The sequence below is a fragment of the Furipterus horrens genome, unplaced genomic scaffold (assembly GCF_987537825.1).
Source record: "Furipterus horrens unplaced genomic scaffold, mFurHor1.1.pri manual_scaffold_5, whole genome shotgun sequence".
Lineage (NCBI taxonomy): Eukaryota > Metazoa > Chordata > Mammalia > Chiroptera > Furipteridae > Furipterus > Furipterus horrens.
In genome coordinates this window covers 91,072,839-91,080,207 of record NW_028327175.1, presented here as the reverse complement: position 1 = coordinate 91,080,207, position 7,369 = coordinate 91,072,839, and positions in this window count along the sequence as shown.

Here is a 7,369-nt window from a genome sequence, read left to right as displayed (position 1 = left end):
ACTCTAATTGAACAATAAAATTTTTAAAATGAAAAAAATGGCTGGCTTTTTCATTTGTTCTCAATAGGCATGTTGGCTCTCTAAAAACCTAGGTTACTATTGCTAGAAGTGAAATGTACCTAGTTATTTAAATGAAAGCTATTGGGTCTTTAAGGACAGAGACAGATGAACTGAAGAATGTATGATTTAATAGAACTTTTCAAATACAATGTTCTTTGTAGAAATCTGTTAAGTTCCAAGTAGTTTCATTTATACTGTGATGTATCAGAACAGAACTGTAAAGGAATTAGATGTTGTATATAGTCAGATCATACTTCCTCAGCTTGAACTTCTCTAAGGTTTTCACCTGTAATTTGGGGAGAAAAAGGTACTTTGAGTAGCTTTGATTGCAGATGGTGATAGTGGCATTTGCTCTGGGGCAGCCACTCTTCAGAGTACAAATCAAACTTCATGACCATAATGTGGTGACTGCCCATTATCCACCTGCCTCTTGTGTTTCTGTTTTACTATTACTATTTATTAATTTCTAATAACCAAGTGGTTTCTATGTGTTGGGCCTTACTAGATGAATAGTTCCAAATTCTTATTGCATCCTTGCAAAGTGAGTGATGATATTTTTGTTTCACATATTTTTAAAAATGTTATACATAGAACATAATCCCTTTCAGCAACAGAACCACGGTTGCCATATGTAGCATTAAAACTCAGTATCTGGTACAATTATAAACACTCATAATTTTAAAAGTAAGTATATTTTGAATAAAAGAACTGAAGTCTGGCCTCAATACCAAATTTTCTGTACCATGCAGCACGATTGTTTAATGGATTATTTTTCTTCTCATTGCAAACACTTTGAAAATACCAAATATGAGTCTGACTTTAACAGGACAGTTAATCACTTCTAAAAGAAGCTACTGAAAGTTCAAAATTGAACTACTGAGACTTGAATAGTTAAAAAGAACTAATGAAGAGTTGAAGAGCTGAAGGTTAGAAACTCTGAATTGAAACTAATAAAAGTTGTTATATCAAAGGCATAAGACCATCATGAGAAATATATGAAGTGACACACATTTAATTTCTGTGAGCCTATTTATTATGAATATCTTCTCATACTGATTATGCTTCTGATGTTTAAAAATTGGAATTTTTCATGAAATGTAACCCATAAAAGCTAGCCACATACAATTTTCCAAGAGACATGTCAATCTCCTCTATGGGTCCTTCTGAAGGGATTTTTCAAAGATACTTTTGACAACACAGGCTTGTTCATTTATTTTGTTTTTTACACTCTGCATATAAGTGAAATCATGACATTTGTCTTTCTCTGACTTATTTCACTCAGCATAACCCATGTAGTTGCCGATGGCAAATATTTCATTTTTTTTAATGACTGAGTCATATTTCATTATATATCTGCACCACTTATTTATCCATGTATCTACTGATGGACACTTAAGTTTGCTTCCATATCTTGGCTATTTTAAATAATGCGATGAACATATGTATGAATGTCTTTTAATTTAATTCAAGAATATTTTTGAGTTTAGAGAAGGAGGGAGCGGGGAGAGGGAGAGGGAGAGAGAGAGAGAGAGAGAGAGAGAGGAGAGAAACATTGATCAGTTGCCATTTGTATGGACCCCAACTGGGAATCAAACCCACAACACAGATTATGTGACCTGACAAGGGATGGAACCTGTAACCTTTTGGTGTATGGGACAACACTTCAACCACTGAGCCACCTGGCCAAGGTAGATGTATATGTCTTTTTGATGTAGTGTTTTGGGTTTCTTCAGATAAATATGCAGAAGTGGAACTGTTGGTCCTCTGTTGTCTCTTGTTATAGCCTTTGTTTTGATGTTTATTATATCTGGTATAAGTATTACTAGCCCAGCTTTTTAAAATTTCATTTCCATTTTCATGAAATATCTTTGTCCCTTTAATTTCAATCTGCGTCTTTCAATCTGAAGTGAGTCTCTTGTATATAGCATATGTAAGGATCTTGTTTGTTATCCGTTCAACCAACATATGCTTTTGATTGGAACATTTAACTATTTGCATTTCAAGTAATTTTTGATAGGCATGTATTTACTTGCCATTTTACTCATATTTCTGATGTTTTCTTCAAGAAGACCCTTTAACATCTTATAATATTGGTTTGGTAGTGATGAAGCTCCTTTTAACTTTTTCTCATCTAGGGAGCTCTTTATCTGTCCTTCAATTCTAAATGATAACTTTGCTGAGAATACTTTTGTTTATAGATTCTTGCTTTTCATCACTAAATATTTCATGACAATCCCTTCTGGCCTGCAAAGTTTCTGTTGAGAAATCAGCTGACAGTCTTATGGGAGCTCCCCTATAGGTAACTGTTTTTCTCTTACTGCTTTTAAGATTCTTTGTCTTTGTCTATGGCATTCTAACTATAATGTGTCTTGATATGAGTCTCAGTTCATCTTGTTTGGGACTCTGCACTTCCTGGACTTGTATATTTCTTTCTTTTCGCCAGGTTAGGGAAGCTATCATTTTTTTTTTTTTTTCAAACAGGTTTTCAATTCCTTGCTTTCTCTTTTCTCTTCTGGCTCTTCTACCACGCAAATGTTGGTACACTTGATGTTGTCCCATAGGCTCTTTAAACTGTCCTCATTTTGGTGGTTGTAGGGGTGAGATTCTTTTTCTTTTTGCTGTTCTGATTGGGTGTTTTCTGCTTCCTTATCTTCCAAAATACTGGTTTTATCTTCTGCTCATCTACCCTACTGTTGATTCCTTAGAACATTATTCTCTGTTTTGGTTACTGTATTCATTTCTTACTAGTTCTTTTCATATTTTCTATCTTCACTTTTAAGTTTCTTATCTCTTTGTGGAAGTTCTAAGTTCATCTACTCTTCCTCTAAATTCATTAAGCATCCAGTTTTTTGAAACTCTGCATCAGGTAAATTGCTTGTCTTCATTCAACTTACTTCTTTTTCTTGACTTTTGTTCTTTCATTTGGGACATATATCTTTGGCTCATTTTGGCTGCCTCCCTATGTGTGTTTCTGTATGTTAGGTAGAGCTGATACGCCTCCCAGTCTTGGTAGAGTGTTCTAATGTAGTAGGTGTCCTGTAGGGCCCAGTGATGCAGCCTGGCTTTCTGATTTTCCTTACCTCTTGCTAAGAAGCCCCAGGCCCAGCACTAGTGATAGACAGCCTTGGTTCATAGCTTGGCTTCTCCTGGGAACCTCCAAGCCCAGCACAAGTAGCAGCCATCAGAAGATCGCATTGTAGCTCATCCTGAATGGCCCCTACATTTCCCTGGGGGCTCCAGAGCAAGAGCCCCTGGTAGCCAGCTTCACACCACACCAGAGTACCACACAACCATCTTGAGTGACACACCCAACAGGCGGACTAATCAGGTACCAGAGCCCTGTTGAAGTGAGTTCTGCACCATGAGGTCATCCCCTGCACAGTAGCATTTCCACTGTAGTCATGGTCAGTCTTCTCAGATGAATGGCTTGGAGGTAAATCCCTACCACTGGTGTGCCAGCAGCAATCAAGGATCAACTACAACAAGAGGGTGCACATAGCTTACATGGAGAGGCTCATATAGAGCTCCCAGCTCAATTGACTGGGGAGCCTGGACCCCTTGTGTCTCAGGGAGGACCTCCCAAATTTTAACCACCACATGTGAGTGTAGGTCCAGCCCGAGATGTGTCTCCACCCCTCTTACTAGTCTCCATGTGACAACTTCTTTACATCCTTAGTTATAGGGCTTCTGTTCAATGAGACTTCAGGTGGTTCTGAATGATGGCTGCTCTGTAGTTTAGCTATTAATTGTGATATCGTGTGGGAGGATGCAATTACCACATTTACCTACTCCACCATCTTGACTGAAAGCTCCCATTTTAAATATTTTAAACTAGAGTCATTAGTGCATTATGCACCGCCATCACTATTTACAGAATCTAATTCTGACTACATATTTACTATTACCGTGGAATTTTACACTACTTTGTTTTTATGACATGAAATAGCATCTTTTTACTTAATAAACTCATTTTAGCATTTCTCACAAGGCAGGTCTAGTGGTGATAAGCTCCCTCAGCTTTTGTTTGTTCAAGAAAGTCTATCTTTCCTTTATTTCTTAAGAACAGCTTTGCTGACTATAGAATTCTTGGCTGAGTTTTTTTTCTTCAGTATTTGACTATATAGTCCCATTCCATCTGGGCCTGAAATATTATTTTCATAGGCTTTCTCTAATTTTCTTTTTGCTCTTCTGACTGGATGATTTCAAATGTCCTTTATTTTAGGTGAGGTTGTTTCTTCTGCACTGTCAACTCTGCTTTCGAAGCTCTCTTGCACTTTTCAATTCAGTCATTGTATTTTTCACCTCTGGGAATTCTGTTTCTTCATTTCTAATAGTTTCTATTACTAAGTTGAACTTGTTTTGTTCATGAATCATTTTCCGAATTCATTTAGTTGTCCGTGTTCTTGTAGTTCACTCAGCATTTAAGGGAATTATTCTGTATTTTTGCCTGACAGTTCATAGATTTCCATTTCTTAGGGTCAGTTAGTGAAGCTTTATTAGTTTCCTTCAGTGGTGTCATATTACCTGATTTTTCACAATTCTTAATTCCTTACTTTGGCATTTGTGTGTTTAAGTAACTCCCTCTTCCAGACTTCCTAAGTTTTCTTTGGCAGAGACAGTTCTTCACCTGTAGACTCAATTGGGCATTTCTAGATGTGTCTACTGGTAACATCCTTGGGGTGGTAGGGCTTGCTATCAGGGCCTATTTATGAAGTGAGCCAACTCCTTGAGCTCTAAGCTGGAGGTATGGGGAAGGGAGAGATGCCACTGTCCTAAAACACGTGGGTAAGACTATTGACTTGGTTCTCTGCCCAAGGAAGGTGGTAGGATGGGTTTTACAGGTTGCCTGGGTTCTCTGGTCAGGCTTACTAGATGTTCAGAACTGGATACCATATTCAGCAGATGGGGCTATATAGCTTCCCTGCCATGCTGAGCAGTAGGATGGGGCCCAAGACATGCACAGCTTGTTGACTGAGGACTTGTATCAGGCAAGGGTGTGCTTTAATTCCCTGGCCAGACAAGGCCACCAGTTTTGCTATGCTCTCTATTCAAGTTATATTGTAGGTATGACTGTGCGATGGGCTTCACTGTTTCCCATGTGCTCTGGTTAAGTTTCCTGGATGGACAGGCTGAAAGCTGTATTCAGCAATGAGTGGGGTTACAAATTCGTTTCCCTGTGCAGGCTGTGAGAGAACCAGCCCCAAAGTCAGTAAGGCTCTTTCTCAAGCTGACTCATGCCTCAAGTTCCCTGACCAAACAGAGCTTCTGGTTTTCCTCTGCAAACTTGTCAGCTTTGCTTCCTGAACTCTGCTCATATATTGATGGGCTACCTAGCTTTCCAGGTGTCCAGCCAGGCTTTCTGGTCGGCCAGCCCTGGGACCTTCACTCCATGGTGGGTGGGGATATTCTCAGCTCTCCTAAGGGGAGGACCAGCTTCAAGCAGCCTCCCAGGTTTTTCCAATCAGACTTTCTGGTGAAAGGGGCTAAGAACTACACAGGCTTTCTGGTGGTATGTAAGCCAGGCTATGAGTTAGCCCACCTGCTTGGGAGGAAAGGAATAACCCTCCACACCCAGGACTGGTTTTCTTTTGTGCATCATCAGTTGTGCATTTTATACTCTCAGTTCGAGCATTGCCAGGCTACACAGTTTCTAGGTACTCTTGTCTGCTGCCCTGTTTAGATGGAGCCAGAAGCTACACTTAGCAGTGACTGGACTATGACTCTGCCTAGGATCCAGGCTGGTAAGGCTATTCATTTGGGGATCCAGTTTAGTCATACCTCCACCCTGCCAAGTTCCCTGGTCAGATTATGCCACCAACTTGGTTTAGAAGGTGAGCAAAGTTGTTGGTTTGGATTACTACTTGGGTGCCGCAGGTAGAAACTCAGTATGCCAAGATCTGAATGCTGGTTATTGCAAGCCACTTCTGTGTCACAGATTCCCAGTGGTTAAGCTCTGAAGATTTCGGTGCAATCTCTATGAAGCAAGACTAAAACGGAGGCTCCTAAGTGACCCACAACACTGGGAGAGCTGGAAGTCCACCCTGAGCACTCTTTCCCCACTGAAGGAAACTGTATGCCCAGATTGTACTTCTTGGTAGTGCTATGCTGGCCTGGGGGGGGGGGGGGGCGGGGTGATGTGGTCAACATATAGCCCCCCTTCTTACCCTTCTGATTCGGTCTGCCTTGGTCTTTGGTGCAGAAAGGCGCTTCAGCCTCAACCCCATGTCCTAGGATTCTCTCAGTGGTGTCTTATATTGAATAGTTGTCAGCTCTTTTTGTGAGAGGGGAAAAAAGTGACACCACTCTTTCTAAAATATCTTAAGATATGCAGAATGAGTTAGGAATCATATTATACCAGTGGTTCCTGGAGCAGCCTCAAAATATTTTAAAAGGTATGTGGTAAGTACCTTGCTTGAAGACTAGTTTAACAATTAGAACATTTCTGGCTTTCATCCTGAAAATAATTCTCAAAGGTAAACTTAATTTTTGTTTCTGAAATTTGGGAGCAAATATCACAAATATATTCTATTATTAGTTGCAAAGCCCAAACAGCACTTTCAAAAGATAAAATATAGGGAGTAAAAATAGTTCTCCTTAAACATAATATTGTAAAATTAAAAGTATACTAGAACAAATTAAAAGTATACTAGAACAAAATCATGCTATTATGTGAATTAAGTTGAATTCAACAGGAATTTGTAAGATTACTTATGCACCCATAACTTCCTAAAGTAAACAGGATGTTTTGGAAGAAAATGGTTTAGGTTAAGTCACACAACACTGGACCTCTATCTCTGAAATTCAGTTGTGATGATACTGGATAAGTAGCTTAATCTGTTTAGTTACCTAACCTACTCCAATGCCTAACCAACAAAGGTATTTATTATGTAAACATTAGTAATAAAATTTTAAAATATTTGTAAATTTAAAAAATCTCCTTCATATCAGCCTTGTCAATTTTGTCTTTCCAAAATTTTTCTCCTATAGTTAATTCTGAAAAAATATATATAAATTTTACAGGGCCTTTAACTGGTGCTTTTCTGGCCTACTGACAACAATATTGTTGTTTTTTGATAAACAAACGAAAACCCCAATATCAATATTTCATTGACTTTTACAAGTACTCTTTCCTGTGCCAAATCAAAACAAAAATCTCTCCTCCTGGGATTACAGGCTCCAAATAGCAAATCTAGTTTACAACTAAACTTTTTTGCCCTAAAGACATCTGTGGACGTGAGGAGTATATTAAATTCAGCAACCAAGACGTCTCCTCATGAATACAGGCCTTAACTTCCTGCCTAGTAACTCT